Genomic DNA, 18,023 nt, shown 5'->3' on the forward strand with positions numbered 1-18,023 from the left:
GATGTGAATCTCTGCTCCAGGCGGAGAAACAGAGAGAAGTTCTTCAGTCCCCTGAAAGAAGGAAGAGGGGGATTCTGCTATTTGTTATTTTTAAACAAGAAACACACACACACACAAGAAAAAGGAGAATTATCTGAAGGAGAGTCATGTGTGAACTAATTTTTTAAAAATTTATTTAAAAATGGTAGAGGTGATATTGATAATTATAATATGGTCATGAAATGAAGGATTCCATCAATAATTGCATAAATTACTGAAAGAAGGACCTAGTTAAAATATTTTGCCTATTATTCATATATTGGTTTTAAATGGAAATTATTGTCCTGATTCTCTTTAAAGAAAAAGCTACCAAAAACATTGTATTCCTTCTATTACAATAGCTAATTAAAGACAGACTTGCAGGAGGACTGGGTGGCTCAGTAGGTTGAGCTTCTGACTGTTGATTTCAGCTCAGTCCATGATCTCATGTTAGTGGGATCCACTCTGTGGATCTGTGCTGATGGCATGGAACCTGCTTGAGATTCTCTCTCTGTCTCTCTCTGCCCCTTCCCCATGCACATCACTCACACTCTCTGTCTCCCTTTAAATAAATAATTAAATATTTAAAAAAAAAAGACAGGGGCGCCTGGGTGGCTCAGTCGGTTAAGCATCCGGCTTTAGCTCAGGTCACGATCTTGAGGTCCGTGAGTTCGAGCCCCACGTCGGGCTCTGGGATGATGGCCCAGAGCCTGGAGCCTGCTTCCGATTCTGTGTCTCCCTCTCTCTCTGCCCCTCCCCCGTTCATGCTCTGTCTCTCTCTCTCTCTGTCTCAAAAATAAATAAACGTTAAAAAATAAAAATAAAAAAGGGGCGCCTGGGTGGCGCAGTCGGTTAAGCGTCCGACTTCAGCCAGGTCACGATCTCGCGGTCCGTGAGTTCGAGCCCCGCGTCGGGCTCTGGCCTGATGGCTCAGAGCCTGGAGCCTGTTTCAGATTCTGTGTCTCCCTCTCTCTCTGCCCCTCCCCCGTTCATGCTCTGTCTCTCTTTGTCCCAAAAATAAATAAATGTTGAAAAAAAAATTAAAAAAAATAAAAAATAAAAAATAAAATAAAATAAATAAAAAAAGAGACAGATTTGCATGTTTTGCATGCTAGATGTGTGGTGACTAGGTTTCAACCCCCTAATTTTCTTGCTTGACACCAATATAAAATGACCCAGATTCCTGGTTAAGTCAAGTGCCTGGGTCTCCTCTCCAATTTTTTTTGATGGAAGTAAAGGTGTAAGGAGGAAATAAGATACTGGGCAAGGTTTAGTAAGCATATGTGTGGCAGTAGCATTTCATTTAACAAATGCTTCCCTGACAGTACGCAGTTCACACATAAAGTATGACCATTGATATTTTTACTTTTTATGTGCCAGTATTTTAAAAATTACATATTTCACAATGGTCAGGAAGAGTGGTAAGTGCCTGGATTCATGCTGGGTGTAAAGAACTGTGAAGGGCACAGTTATCCTTCTTACAGTGTGACAAGTTCACCCGTGTTTCATAGATGTCGGCAGAATGTGGGACTGCTGGGTGAGAGACAAAGGTCTTCGTTACTCACGGCACAGGAGGCAACATGAGCATAACATTCACTTGGGTTTCCCTTGTCCTCCAGTTCCACGGACGGAGGTGATATTGAATAGATGCGGGTGGATGCTGCGCAGTCTGTGTCACACTGAAGAATACCGAGATTAGGAGACTCCCGGTGTCGCAAGAGGGCTGCTAACAGTCTCGTCCATCCTGTAACACCAAGGGAGACTGTATCTTTATGATGCTCATCGGGAGACAAATCTGTCCTCTATTCCAGAGGGAATTGCTACCGCCAATTTTCAAAGCTGTTTGCTCTACAAATATTCTGGAAAAGATTATGTGGAATAAAAACCGTCACAGGCATGTAAAAATTTGGCAGACCCATGGAAAACTGTCTCCTAACAGTATATATTACAGCCATGTATACAGTGTATGTGGCATGTGTGTGTGTGTAGCATGTATATGTATACCGTTCTCCCAACAATTCTATAAAGGGAGCTCATAATTCTCACTTTAGATGCAAAGAAGCAGTATCTGCTTCGCGCCTTGCCGAACATCCCAGAGACTGTAAGGGACAAATTCAGAAATTCAACCTTCGTTCTACTCAACAGCCCACAGTCTCTGTGATCAACCAATACATGAATTGCCATGAAAAATTGGGAGAAATAGATGTAACCTGTGACACTGAGTTTTAGAAAGAAGGCTCTTTGACTTATGTTACTTCCACTAGAATTAAAAAAAAAAAATCTGTGTTGCTGCTCTCCTCATAATTGAACTTATTACAAATTATATCACGTGCAATACCATTCAAACAAGTATGTAAAATGGTGGTCAATGAAGCAGTATGATTTTTTTCCCCCTTCAATCAAACCAATTTCTCAGTGTAATTATAATCTTGGAAGATACAGTTAAAAAGATGTTGAATTAAATTGAGCTCTGAAAATTGCTCACCTCATGATTCCTTCTGATTACATCTTGGCATAATTCCACCAAGTTTCAATATGTAATTTAGGGATAATGTATAATTGGTATTGGAACCATTGCAGCTTCTCCACATTTAAATGGGAGGCCAATTTTATTAGTAATAACTATAATAACTCTGCTAAATAGGTTGTATGACTTAGTTGCTCATTAGGAAATTATTTTTCAGCAGGAACATATTACATTTATATATTTAATTCAGGTTTTAAGTAAGAAATTTATTAGCGATGCAAGTGTTTACAAGGAGATAATTTTTACAGAGATTAGAGTCAGGTCCTAATCAGACAATTATTTCCCATGGTGCTAAGATCAAAAGCTTATTTTCCATTAAGTTTTATATTTAGGAAAACTTTATATCCACAGGAGACATTTTTAAAATATGCAGTGATTTAGACCCATGCTATCCAAATACCAGAGAGGTAACACGGCTCCCTCCAATTTTATGACACAGTGCTTTGCTGATATATTTTATGGGGGAAAAACTTTTTTTTATATTAAAAAAAAACACTAAAAACAAATACAGTAGACACTGGTATCCATCATTTACTAACCTACATAATAACTACTCTCAAAGTAGGCTCTCTCGTGAAGCAAATCTGGAGAAAATTTGGTTAAGATATGTTTTCATAAAAATTATATTGCATATTAAATAAAGGTGCTGAAAGGTCCTGCTTATAAATAAAGTTGTTTTCTCATTGTCTTTGAAATTTGTTTGATCACAGGCCACTTTCTTTTGTAAGCTTTCCAATACTTGGGGGAAGTCCTGAACACTCTTTAATGATCTTACTCCACTTGAATGACAAGGTTCATAATCTTAGTTATTTCCAGCTTCTCACATATTGGATAAAAGCATTTCTTCATTCAAAAATATTCAGCAAGTTCTTGGGGCGCCTGGGTGGCGCAGTCGGTTAAACGTCCGACTTCAGCCAGGTCACGATCTTGCGGTCCGTGAGTTCGAGCCCCGCGTCGGGCTCTGGGCTGATGGCTCAGAGCCTGGAGCCTGTTTCTGATTCTGTGTCTCCCTCTCTCTCTGCCCCTCCCCCGTTCATGCTCTGTCTCTCTCTGTCCCAAAAATAAATAAACGTTGAAAAAAAAAATTAAAAAAAAAAAAATATTCAGCAAGTTCCTATCCATTCCCAGACCTCACGTGGACTTGAAGAGATCATTATGGCAGATGGAAGAGGTTGACTGTAGCCCCGAGGGGTTCAGAAAGTGCTAGATTGATGCCAGGGAATGAACGATAGGGATTTATTGGTCATCAGCTTTGAGCTCCTATTCACTATGTCTTGATTTCCTCATCTTTAAAATAAGAATAATGTCTTCTTGGTATGTTTACTGTAAGGATGAACAAAACACAGTTAGTTTGGAATGTTCCATAAATGGCAGCTGTTATATAAGTATTCATTACTTCGGCTATTAAAAAGTGACTTTGGAAGTTACAAAACATGGAGTCAGGGATTTTTTTCTCCTGAAAGTTACCTTCCCCTCAGGATTTCATAATACTTACGGAAGTACGGTACAAAATCACGCAGTGCTGTATCTAGCATATAGCTCAATGTATGCATGTACTTTCTTGTGTTTGGAAATTGGCACTGAATTATATTACATTTATTCAGTTTCTTCAGCAATATTTTTGAGCTACTCATGTGGCAGACACTTCTCTAATTGCTACAGATACATCAGCAAACAAAAAACAAAAACATATTCCTGCTTTCATACAGCTTATATTTTAAATTATAAGCAAGTTCCTGTGCTTGTAGTAAAAGCCAAAGAAGATTACAGAAAATTGGAAAAGCAGATTAACAACAGCATGTGAAAAAGATTTAAATTCAATCGCCTTAAAAACAAGCAAGACTTGATGTTTCTTAAAAGGAGCTTGGTTCATTTCTTGACAGAGACAGGGTGGGTTTGGCAGATTATAAGAATGTTGTTATTGCTCTGAGCTTCTGGTTTTAGGAAGGAACTTTAAAAAAAAATTATGTTTATTTATTTTTGAGAGAGAGAGAGAGACAGAGCACGAACAGGGGAGGGGCAGAGAGAGGGAGGCACAGAATCTGAAGCAGGCTCCAGCCTCTGAGCTGTCAGTACAGAGCCCGACATTGGGTTCAAACTCAAGAACCACAAGATCATGACCTGAGTCGAAGTTGGACGCCTAACCAACTGAGCCACTCAGGCGTCCCAGGAAGGAACTTTTTTTATACTTGTAAATTACTAGCTACTTATTTCCACCCAACATTGCAGATACATTTTAATTTGATCTTTAAATCTCTTCTTAGAAGATAGACTATGTAAGACTAATTCTATTTTGTAGGTTTGAAAACCTAGGCTCAGAAGGGAGGCACATGAGTTAGTTGAGAGATAAGCAGTTCAATGTGGCAGAGGGAGAACAGAAATAAGATCTGCCTCTTGACTGAGGAGGCTTACCACTCCTGGTTGTGAAAAGAAAGTGGTAATAATGTCCTTAACAGATAGTTACAAAAAAGGAATCCTGATTTTCACCATGCATAACATCTAAATATTCTTCACAGAAATCACTTTTCCTTGAAATCAGATAATTATATTTAAAGTGAGATCTTGAGAATGAGACACAGACATAGCCTTTGGTCCTATGTCACTAATTATTCTAAATATAATTTGCAACTTTACATATGTTGAATCAGCTCTAACAGCTTGTTAATGTTCTCCTGTGCTGGAAAGGAGTGCTATAGATCCATGGTAAATCATCAACAAATATGGGTAGTTCCAAATTTGTAATGGCATATTCACATAGTATGGCAAAGAATTACTCAGCTAGAAGGCTAGTTAGGAAAATATGGGGACTTATCTAGTTGGGGAAATGTGGCCCCTCTTTGGGAAACTTTGTGGTTAAAGTACCTGTTGACTCAGGACTGGGACCAAATCCTGTCCCTCCTAATGGGCATGATTTAACACCTCTGAGCCTTATTCTTCTCCATATGCAGTGGTGATAAGAGCAATGTCTACCTCATTGCATAATTTTGAGATTTTAAATGAGATAATGCATACATCTGATACTTAGTGATCACTCAGTCAAATGTTAACTATTATTATTCCCCTTTGAAGTTAACTGATCAACTCAAATTATGTTCAACAAAATTATCAATCTGTTAGACACCCTGTCACAAGTTACTTTTCTCACAAGTTTACCTTGGAGATTATGGAATTCTCAAATATCGATAATCTTAAGAAACTAAAACACTGGGGCACTGGGGAGGCTTCCAATTCTAATTAAAAAGAACTTTTTTTTCAACGTTTTTATTTTTATTTTTTATTTTTGGGACAGAGAGAGACAGAGCATGAACGGGGGAGGGGCAGAGAGAGAGGGAGACACAGAATCGGAAACAGACTCCAGGCTCCGAGCCATCAGGCCAGAGCCTGACGCGGGGCTCGAACTCACGGACCGCGAGATCGTGACCTGGCTGAAGTCGGACGCTTAACCGACTGCGCCACCCAGGCGCCCCAAAAAGAACTTTTTTACATTTATTTATTTTTGATAGAGAGAGGCAGAGCACAAGTGGGGGGCAGAGAAAGAAAGAGACACAGAATCTGATGCAGGCTCCAGGCTCTGAGCTGTCAGCACAGAGCCCGACGTGGGGCTCAAACTCACAAACCGTGATATCATGACCTAGCCGAATTTGGATGCTTAACCAACCAAGCCACCCAGGTGCCCCCAATTCTTGGTATAGGCTCAGGTCATGATCTCACGGTTCAGGAGCTGGAGCCCCACATTGGGCTGTGTGCTGACAGTGCAGAGCCTACTTGGGATTCTCTGTCCCTCTCTCTCTCTCTGTCCCTCCCCTGCTCTCTCTCTCTCTCTCTCTCTCCATTTCTCAAGATAAACTTAAAAAAAAAAAAAAAACTAACTAAAAAAATTTGCATAGGAGAGATAAAGAAAAGCCAGTAAAGTGTAAGTTCATTTTGAATATGGCTTCTTGGAGCACTTGGGTGGTTCAGTCAGTTAAGCATCTGACTTCCGCTCAAGTCATGATCTCACGGTTTGTGGGTTAGAGCCCCGCGTTAGTTTTGTGCTGACAGTTCAGAGACTGGAGCCTGCTTTGGATTCTGTCTCCCTCTCTTTCTGTCCTTCCCCATTCACACTCTGTGTCTCTCTCTCTCTGTCATAAATAAATAAACTTTAAACAAAATTAAAAACTAAAGAACATGACTTCTTCTATTTGTCTCATGTTTGTAAGTTTGATATTTATATATACACCTGCAATAAGTTCTTAAAGTTTACATTTTCCATATATGCTGTAAGAATTCATACCATCAATTAGAATGACAGTTAAACATAACATTCCTTTGTTGATTCACTTTAACATGACAGTCCTAATTTAATGAATTCTTAGGGAGTTAGGAGCAGGGAGAAAACAAAGAGAGAATCTGTAGAATGTACCATGATGGGTATGGAGGGGATGATTTTCCAGAATTATGATAGTAGAATTGCTCATCTAAAAACATGGTGCTAACCAATTTGACAATAAATTTCATATATTGAAAAAAAAATAATAAAAACATGGTGCTTCCTCAGGAGGACTTTTTTGTTTTGTTTTGTTTTTTTGTTTTGTTTTTTTTAACTTAACCTTATGGAAAGTAATGTAGCAGAATTCAGCACAGCATGATGGCCTCAGGTGCCAGGCTGCCTGGGTTCATAGCCTGATGCTATCACTTATTAACGGTGTGATTGTTGAGTATATTGCTTAACGTCTATATACCTCAGGTTCTTTGTAGCATAGAGATAATAATAGTCCTCACTCTATAGGGTTTTCTGACGATTGAATAAGACATTGAGTATAAAGGATTTAATATGGAATACAACATGTGTTCATAACATATATATTAACTGTTATTACTTCTACATTAAAAAAGAATGCCTCGGGGTGCCTGGGTGGCTCAGTCAGTTAAACGTCCAACTTTAGCTCAAGTCATGATCTCTTGGCTTGTGTGTTTGAGCCCTGCATCGGGCTCTGTGCTGACAGCTCAGAGCCTGGAGCCTGCTTCAGATCCTGTATCTCCCTCTCTCTGTCCCTCCCCTGCTTGCACTCTCTCTCTCTCTCTCTCTGAAAAATAAATTAAAAAGCTAAAAAAAAATTAAAAAAAAAAGCATGCCTTAAATAACAGAGGTACTTAACAATTTTAAAATGTTTTTTCACTTCCTCATTTAACCTTCACAAATCCAAAGGTAAAAAGTTCAGGTATGGTCCTCCTCCTCCCTCACTAATTAGCGATTCAAAGAAATCCAGGGACATGTCTAAATCCTAAGGTCATTAAGAGGTGGGCTTGATTCCATGATGAAATGTCCATATAAATGAAATAATAGGCTCTCTCCTTTAACATCCTCTTTACCAGGTCCTGGCTTCACCATCATCACAAGTGATGACTTTATCACCGGATAGGTGTTTGATAAAGGTAACAGATGAATGATGAAAGCAGCAAAACCTATGCATTTTAAGGGGAGTAGGGAAGAGAAAGTAGATACAGAGCTATGGGAAGACTGCAGGGAAAAGAATTACTAGAAGTGCGTCTTCATAAAATCTTGGGTGGCAAAATAAAGCCACTGCAACGTGGTTGGTGCTTCAGTCCAAGCCGCAAATAGATGATGACTCTAGCAGCTAAAACTGTAAAATATTTTTACATGCAATTAAAAAAAATAAATAATAAAGGATACTATATATTCTTGAATGATTAGTTTCTACATACCCAGAAACATCTAATTCTCTATTTTGTTCTTATCTTTGCAAGTTTAAGTGGAAGGAATCTGCCTTTATTCGAATATTTAAGTTACCCATCACTCAGTATAAATTGCCTGTCTTCAACAATTATGGAAGATATTAGGCACAGCAAGACAGGAAGAAGATTAAGTCAGTTCTCCAAAAGGAAATATTGCCTTTCCCTAACTTTTACTAATGTCACTTTGAAAAATCTTGAATATCTGTTTTCCTGTTCAATTATTAAACACAATATGCTTGTGAGACTTAGTCCATTAGTTTTGAATTTTGTTTCATGCTGTTTTGTATAGTGAAATGCTATTCTGATTATCCTGGGTAATAACTTAGCCCTTCCATATTTTTCTTTTGACTTGTTACATTCTGCCAATGATTTATAAATTTTCAGATATAATTACTGAAATATTTTTGTATGTTTTAAAATAATTAAAAATGGTAAAGCAATATCAAGAAAACCTGTGATTTAAACATAAAAGCTTTGTGTTCTCATTAAAATTTCTACATACACATAAAATTATAGGCATGTAGGCCTTTGGAAAGGAGATGCAGTTTATAACAAAGAATAAAATACTTGGCAACATGCATAATGTTATTTTGGAATTGTATACTAGATGTACATAATAAAGTTTACTGACATTTTAGTCCAATTAAATTTTACTTAGCGATGATACTGATTATTATTATGCAAGAAATTTACTTAAAAACTATTTTTGAGCATAACAGTTATAAGAAAACATATCAAAGTCACCACCTCTTTTTTTTATCTCTAAAATAAAATCAGCACCTTCTAGAGAAGAGTTATGATAGTTTAATTTACTCACTACGTTTTTGCCTCCAGGTATCAGCTACCAGAATGTCAGACATAACATCTCTGGAAGACAAATACAATGCTAAAGAGAATCATTTCTAACTGTATTTAGATTATAAATTCTTTGAGATCCTGATGGGAGCTATGGGTCCTCTTTCTAGAAAAATGCACATATGCACTATGGGTCCTAGGGCTACAGGTAAAATAACCTGTGCCAAAGGAAATTTGCCTTGTGAATTAACTGATTTATTCAAACTATATTTATAGTGTACTGAGTATGGAAACTATGGAAAAGATAGGATTTACTTTTTTACTGGCTAATGTGGCAGGGCAGGAAACATAGCCATGGAGATAATTGAAAAGACTTCCCAGAATGGACTATTTATACAGAGACGGAAAGAGCAAAAGAAACTCATAAAGGATCATGGAACTTTCTTAAGTGTCTACCAACAGCTGAATTCTGACCTGAGGTGGCCTGAGGTGGACAAGGGGTGGGGGGCGGGGGGCTGGTGTGGGAACCAGATGAGAGCTCTCATGTCCAGGCTTTCCTCTTTGTGTGAATATTAGAGCAATGTTCCACATATATTTGAGAAAAGTCTTCAACCTGAGAGAGGGCCCAAATAAAACAAGAGAAAAAAAATGAAACAGACAATTCAGGAAACAGAGAAAGACCTAAATTAAGCTAAAGTTCTATAATTTGTCAACTATCCCAGTGATAAGAGAAGACACTGCATCCATTAAATAAGAGCTGGATGCTATCCACAGGAATAATCAGAGAATAAGAAACAGCCATTCAAAATTAAAACTGCAAGCTAACATAAAAAAAAAAAAAGTGTGAAGAAAGATGAAGTTGAGTAAATGTTCCCAAAGTAGAAACTACAAAAAAGAAAGAAAATTTGAGGGGGAAGAAAAAAAAACAAAACAAGAAAATTAAAGGACCAATCCCAGAGGTACAACATTGAAGGCTCAAGACAGTAGGAGATACTGTCCCCCTCCCTGGACACATGAACTTGTGGTCTCTCAAGGACCACACAGATCATCTTTTCATTCTGATTCCAGAAAAAAAAGTATAACTTTCTTTCTTTTTTAAATTTTTTATTTATTTTTGAGAGACAGAGAGACAAGAGAGAGAGACAGAAACAGAGATAGAGCGTGAGTGGGGGAGGGGCAGAGAGAGAAGGAGACACAGAATCTGAAGCAGGCTCCAGGCTCTGAGCTGTCAGCACAGAGCTTGAGCCAGGGCTTGAACTCACCAACCACGAGATCATGACCTGAGACAAATTCAGATGCCTAACTGACTGAGCTACCCAAGCGCCCGACCCCCCACCCACCAACTTTCTTTTAGGTGATAAATAAAATAACATTAAGAACCTAGAAAAATTATAGCAGAGATATTAGGAACTTGATCCTTCAAACCACAGCTCCACTATCCATTTTCTGTGGGACCCAGAAAACTCAGTTATGAAATAGAAAACAAAAATTACTTACAAAGTGACCCACGATATATAATGGCGTTTACCTTTTGGTATATACATATGTTCATGCTTTGTTTAACAATTTCTATATTCCTGTACTTTGGAAATAATCTAACCTTTCAATAATATAAATATCCAGTAAATAAGACTTTTGAGACACACTTGCTTACAATAAATTCTTTATTTTATTTTTTAGAATAAATTCTCAAAAGAAGACCAGTTATGCTTTAAGCATTTTTGAAGACAATTGCCCAGTTGTCTTCAGAGAAGTTTATATCAATTTACATCCATCTAGCAGTTTCTACAAGGGCACATTTTTCTCACATCCTATCAATACTGGTATCATTATTGTTAAAAATGTTTTTTAATTTGGTAGGTGAAAATAATATATCATAATTATTTTAATTTTCATGTATTTACTTATTATTAATGTTCAAAAGGCTATTTTATTCTTTATTTTTTAAAACATTTTTTTAATGTTTATTTATTTTTGAGAGAGAGACAGAGCACGAGCAGGGGAGGGGCAGAGCAAGAGGGAGACAGAATCCAGAGCAGGCTCCAGGCTCTGAGCTGTCAGCACAGAGCCTGACATGGGTCTCGAACTCATGAACCATGCGATTATTACCTGAGCTGAAGTTGGATGCTTAATGGACTGAGCCACCCAGGTGCCCCTCAAAAGGCTATTTTAAAGGAAGTTTTATAATTTATTTTTACAACTCTCATTTGTATCTATTTTCCTTTTGACAATTGCCAATTGAGTATATACTTAACTATATATATCTTATACATATACATATAATATAGATACATGTATAAACATAGAAGTATATTATATGCATATATGTGTGCATATATATGCAAATATACACATATAAATACACACCTATGTATATATATACATAAAATACAATAAAAAAGAAAATACAATAAAAAAGAAAATATATATGTGTGATAAATTTTTGATGGTAACATATTTTTAAGTACATTGTTATGAGTTCAATGGTTTCCTCCCAAAATCCATATGTTGAAGTCTTAACTCCTAATACCTCAGAATATGACCTTATTTGAAAATAGTCATTGCAGGTATAATTAGTTAAATTAAGATGATGTCATACTGTAGTAGGGTATACCCCTACTCTAATATGACTGAGTCCTTATAAAAAGGGGAAATGTGGACACAGACACACCTATGGGGGGAATGCCATGTAAATGTGAAAGTAGAGATCCTGATGATGCTTCTACAAGTCAAGGAATACCAAAGACAGCCACTAAGCCGCTGGAAGCTATGGACAGATACAGAAATTTCCTTCATTTTACTGAAATTTCCTTCATTTTGAAAAGTTCATTTTTATTTATATCTTACAATGATCCAGTTCATTACAGTTTCTCATTTTACCAATCAAATACACTAATTTTAATTTTATCAAGTATAACTTTCTAGTCATTATTTCTACTAAGCCCATAATCCCTGGATTAAAATTTGAAGATGCATATTTTCCATGAAGGTTTAATTTGTCCAACACATTTAACCCTGCACAGTTTTAGCCATATTCATTCTATTTTATTATGGTTATTTCTACCAGGCCTATTTACTATGCCTTTTCACAAATGACTGAAGTCAGCTCGGTCAGGAAAAAATTGTAAGTGATGTTGTGAAACACAATCTGAAAGAGAGATAGAAGCAAAGACAAAGAGAAAGTCAAGAAGACATTAAAGATGATTAAGAGATACACACACACACACACAATGTCAGAGAGTCAGCAGACAAAGTTTTCAAATGCCTACTAGAATAAGAACATCTTCAGGATCAAAATGTACTCAGGGTCAAAATGCTAGGGTCAACCCACATGCTTCAGGAGTCCTAAATTACACAGGTACACAAAAGGTAGACTAGAAATAGCAAGTCTCTTTTAGAAGACGTGACAATCTTTCTCTCTTAGACTGGCTAAAGAGAATACTTTATGTGCTTGGAAATCATGAGAAGTAGTTCGCTGTGGGAAGCCAAAGTCTAACTTTTCATTCCCCCTACCTAAGAAAAAGTTCTATGGAGGATATAAGGAATATTTTTACCAAGCAAATTTTTCCTGTAAAAGCAGATTGTGGGGCTCTTCAAACAGGAATTTCCACTGATGGCTTACAAATGAGGAGACCAAGCAAGTTAAGTATATCTTGGGATGACTTTCAACATATGTGTAGTAACCATTCAGTTGTGAATGAAACAAAACAGCTTTTGCTATATTGCTCTATATCTGATACACACACTTCTAAAACCTGGTTCCTTCTCAGCTCTGCAACATCTGAGGGAGGAAAACAATTTGGCTATTAGCTTACCAAACTTTGGTTCATTCTTGTCCGACTAAAGGATTTTCTACCTTCAAAACATTCAAGATTGTCGTTATAGATGTTTGGATCTCAGATGCATATGGTTCACATTGTTCCTTTTAAGTTTCAAAATGTCTTTTTACTAGTGTAAGCCCTAGAGGAAAAATGAATTGGCTTTCAATATTGATAATACATACTCTGAGGTGAAAGCACTTAACACTCTAAATTTTGAGATCAATTACAGAATGAATGGGATATTGGGAGAGTAGACCCTTTGGATTCATGAATGCTTTATTGGATCTATCTTGTGCTTATTATTTAAGTCTGAAAATATTTACAATTAAAGAGAAATGAAATACAGAAGAAGCAATAATGAAAGAACTAATGACTTCTTTTATGTCAGGTTCTAGATTGAAAGCTCTATTTGCCACTTGAGCCTTAAGTAGCCAATTTCACGCACAATTCACTTAAACCTAAGTTCCATAGCAGAGAGAAATTTTAACTGCTTCTTCTCCTGTATATAATACACTATAGTAGAAGTTAACATGATTAGTTATCATAAGATCTACTGCAGCAGTTTCACAAATGGCTATGAGGCATTTGGCAATTTTCCCAATTATGATACCTACAACTTTCCTCTCTGTCTTATACTGTTTGGATCTACCAGAAATTCCTTCCACTGGAAGAAGCCAAAGTACTACTAACCCACCTAATCTCTCCTTCTATACTCATAAAACCTGCCAAACTCCCAAGCCTGAGACACTTCTTTGGTAGACAAAGGTATTCTTCATTCTTGATAGTAACTCATCTTTTCTTTTTGGTGAGTCTAGAGAGATATGTTGAAAAAATGTTTTTGCATTATTTTCTCTCCTGTAACACAGAAGAAGACAAAGACGAAGACAAAGAAGACGAAGAAGACGAAGAAGACGAAGAAGACGAAGAAGAAGAAGAAGAAGAAGAAGAAGAAGAAGAAGAAGAAGAAGAAAGAGAGGAAGGGAAGGAGGAGGAGGGGGGAGGAGGAGGAGGAGGAGGAGGAGGAGGAGGAGGGGGAGGAGGAGGAGGGGGAGGAGGAGGAGAAAACCCCCAACAACACAGAAGCTATACAGTTCTTTGGTGCTGTAATAGAGAGGTTTTTTTTTGTTTTTGTTTTTGTTTTTTATTTGTGGGTAGAGTCACTCAGTTATGTAAGAAAATCAAGTATGGATTTTGGGGAAAAACAAACTAGTCTTTTATCCCCATGTCTAGCACAAATTTATGATGTAACTTCAGTAAATACCTTCTTACTTTCAGTTTTCTCATTCCATAAAGTGAAAGAGTTGGATGCAATAATTTCTAAAGTTATTTTAGTCAACTAAAGTAAATGGTACTAGTTGTGCTGCTGTTTCTAGGCAAAGAAGTGATGAGGTTGGCAGCTATTAACTCAATTGTTGCATAGCTCATATGTCCTCTAAGAAAACAGGAGAGAAAAGCTGGAACACACATTTGAGTGGCATGAGCATTTCTTTGCTACCTGCAGTGGCGCGGCCATAGCTACCAGGTGCCACTATTCACTGGGTTCCCTTCTGGTCCAGTTCTAGTATGAATCTGGGAAGGACAGGGATGTTCCTCACAATCTCCTTCACAAGCCTCATTGCTCAGACACAATTAAAATAGCCAATAGATTCCAAGAATCTTTCAAATAGAATAAATCTAAGACTCTTCTATTAGACTACCAGGTCTTTGTCCTATTGGTGACAAAAAATAAACAAGAGAAAAGAATAATTTGAAGCTTACTCTTTCAGGTGTAAAAGGAATTGCTGACATTTTCATTGTGCTAGAAAACTAGAGCAGAAGGACACATGGCAGCAGCAGGGAGCTTCTCCAACTATCTTGACAACTTGCTACTTTGACAGTTTCTATGAGAGTCCCAGCTGTGACCAAGGTAAGTGGGATGGCGTCACTTGAACACTGCAGCTGCCCTCTTGGCAAGTCGAGTTTTGTGTGATCCTTGGGAAGACAAAATATATAACATTTCAAAGAGGGGCCACTTTGCTACCAAATCAATCTCTACAAGTCTTTAATGAGTTGACTGAAGGAAATAAAGTCTTAATTCTTCATTTAGAAGGGCTAGGATCACCAGGTGGCTGTGAATTCCTCCTCAGTTTTACCAGAAGCAAAGAGACTAAAACTGAAAGACAGATGTCTGACCAATTAGGTATGTCAGACTATTTCTTTCATTTTATGCCTTGCATAAGTTCATAGTTTTCCAAACCTGTTCAAAGTTAACGGACAAAGAATGTGATTTACACTCAACTACTGAAAGGTATTAAATCAGAGCTGAGTAGTTACTTTAGGCTACTTGGGAGAGCATGATAATCTGCAATTATTTGGAAGCTATAAATATTGAGACAAGAAAGGAGGCATTTAATAGGGTATTTCAGAGTATAATAATAAGAATGACATAATGTTTAGAGCCTGGCTATTACATCAGGGATAATCACACGATGTTAAAAGCTCCTAAAAAAAAAAAAAAAAGCTCCTCATATTCTCATGAGGAAGGCTGCAGAAACCCCACTCTTGACAAGTCTGCCACTGAACTTAGAAAAATGGAACAAATAATGGATTGAGTAATATAAAAAAAAAGCAGATTGTAGTGGTATCATAGCATGTTGATTATTTGACTATAAACTTCACAAGTAGTGTCTACTCTTGGAAACTCTTTGAATTGTGTCTTCTTACCTGTTCCTTAAGAGTCTCTCTTTTTCTGTTGGGATCATAACAAGAGGCATTCTCCTCTCTCAAGCTGTCCCCATGATTGCTACATGTTGTGCTTCTCCCTCCCCCAAGGCTATGAAACAACTTTCGCTGTTCTCCCACTCTTCTACTTCCTTGGAAAACATTACTTGGCTAATTAGATGGTGAAGTGGTACTGCTGATAGTGCTTAACATAGGATTTTAAAAAGGCCTCCCACGTACAAAGCAATGACCCTCTGAAAGGAAGCTGCAGACAGTCAGATCAGCAGCAACTGGGGCCTTCTTAGCACCTTGCAGGCCAGAAGATACTCCACAGGTGCCCAATTCTGCACATCATTCTCTGTAAGGACTCGGATTATCATCTAGACTTTTCACTCTCTCCGTTTACTGGTTATGTTGATAAAACTAAGCTTAGTGTTAAGCATGGGATTCCCTACTGAGAGAAAGAAATGGTAGGGCAATACATATCAGTTGTTAGCTAGTATACATAAACTCAAATTTATCATATGCTTTCTTATCAAAGGGTTATATTAACGATGAACCAATTTAAAGTCTAGTTCTCAGGGGAGGTATATGAGATCATTCAAAGTTCACCATTCGTTCTGCTAAAAATGGAAAACTAAAAGCAGCTTATAATCCCAGGGACAGATATTCCAGCATCCCTGTCCTCTCAACAGATATGGGCGTGACGATTACATGCTCAGTTTTTGTAGAGGTGGTGTATGACTGGCAGAGGTGACATTAACTGGAGGAAGTTGATAACAGCAGCTCGTGCTTTTAAGATATTCTAAGAATAAACTGCTATGTTAGAGCAGTTGTAAAGAGACGCTTTGCTTTTTGTATTTAAAGATTCATCAAAGAAAAATATGTACACATCGCTACAAGGCAAATACTAACAGAAGAATTAACATTATGAACATTGATAAAAAAACTAAATGTAATAATTGCAATGGCTAAGGAATGTGGAATTATGAAAACACAAGAGGCTTTTAGGATTCATCTAAACTTAATAAAACTTTTTAAATTGCTGCAGTAGAGAAATTCTGTACAAAGCCAAGGTTTAATGATTACTGGGGAGATTGACTAGACTCTAAGTCAACCTTGAATTCCTGAATTCAAGTTTAACATTTTATCATCTATTTTACATAATTAAATTTTGTTACCTGAGCAGTGCTGGTAAATTTTGAAAAGCTTTCCTAAGGTTTAACAGGATACTAGGGTAAGAGGTTGGGTAAGAATTGCTCAAGAATCTGCACTCTTAGAGAAGCCTTCTGCTATGGGTGTAAGTTTGGGGTATAAAGTGTTTTAGATGAATTTTATCAAAGGAAGAAAATGTGTACTTAAATGTTCCTTCCAGGAGAGGAAAGAGAAGGAAAAGAACAACATTGCATTTATGACTCATCGCCATGACCTTGCTGTAGTTTCCTGAAGAAGAAACTTTTCCTCTTAATGAGGAAATTGGTCTCTCTCTTGGAACTGGTTAACTGGGACCAAAATGTAAAACTTCTGCTGTATTCTTCTCTCTCTTTTGTTTTTTAAATATTAGACATCTATGAGACCTAGACTTTAGAAAGAGTATTTTCCCCTGGACCCTGTGTAATTTGCTTGGCTGTCATAACAAAATACCATAGACAGGGTGTCTTATGCAACATAAATTTATTTTCTCTCAGTTCTGGGGCTAGAAGTACAAGATTAACATGTTGGCAGGTTTCTCCTGAGGTTAGTTTCTCCTGAGGCCTCTCCCTCTTTGGTTTCCAGATGGACTCCCATCCAAGTACTAACCAGGCCCGACCCTGCTTAGCTTCCGAGATCAGACGAGATCGGGCGCGTTCAGGGTGGTATGGCCGTAGACTGGTTTCCAGATGGATATATTCTTGTTGTGCCCTTATGTGACCTTATCTTTGTGACTATGCATTCTTGACGTCTCTGGTGTCCTAATCTCCTCCTCTTATAAGGATACCAGTCAGATTGGAAGAAGGCCAACTGTAATAACCACATTTTAACTTAATTACTTCTTAAAGGCCCTATCTCCAAATAGTCACATTCTGTGGTAGCAGGGGTTCAACATGAATTTTAGGAAGTGTAATTTAGCCCATAATGGACCCTTTGTTCAGTAACAAAGGGAAAAATAAGCATAATTTTTGGCACAGGTAAATGGAGTTTAGACTTCTGATATATGTCATATTCAGAGGTACAGTTGTTAAGAACTTCAGCCAACATATTAGGAGAAATTAGCTGTTTGGCTTTTCTCTTTTTCTTTCTCATATTGGACTCACTTTGCCTCTCCTAAATTCCCTGTAAGGTATAAAAATATTTACCCTCAGGAAATATTTAAGCAGTAAACTCTCCCAGACCTACAGACTTTAATGATTCTGATAGACTTTTTCCTTTTTTTTTTTCTGATAAAA

The 18,023-nt window shown here is 37.4% G+C and overlaps 1 pseudogene; it reads right to left on the minus strand.

Annotated features, from left to right (window-relative positions):
• Positions 1-17,349: 17,349 nt before the first annotated feature.
• Positions 17,350-17,467, minus strand: LOC112864850 (5S ribosomal RNA; annotated as a pseudogene).
• Positions 17,468-18,023: the final 556 nt, after the last annotated feature.

This window comes from Puma concolor, chromosome E4, assembly GCF_028749965.1.
Source record: "Puma concolor isolate L17-30 chromosome E4, mPumCon1.1.hap2, whole genome shotgun sequence".
Classification (NCBI taxonomy): domain Eukaryota; kingdom Metazoa; phylum Chordata; class Mammalia; order Carnivora; family Felidae; genus Puma; species Puma concolor.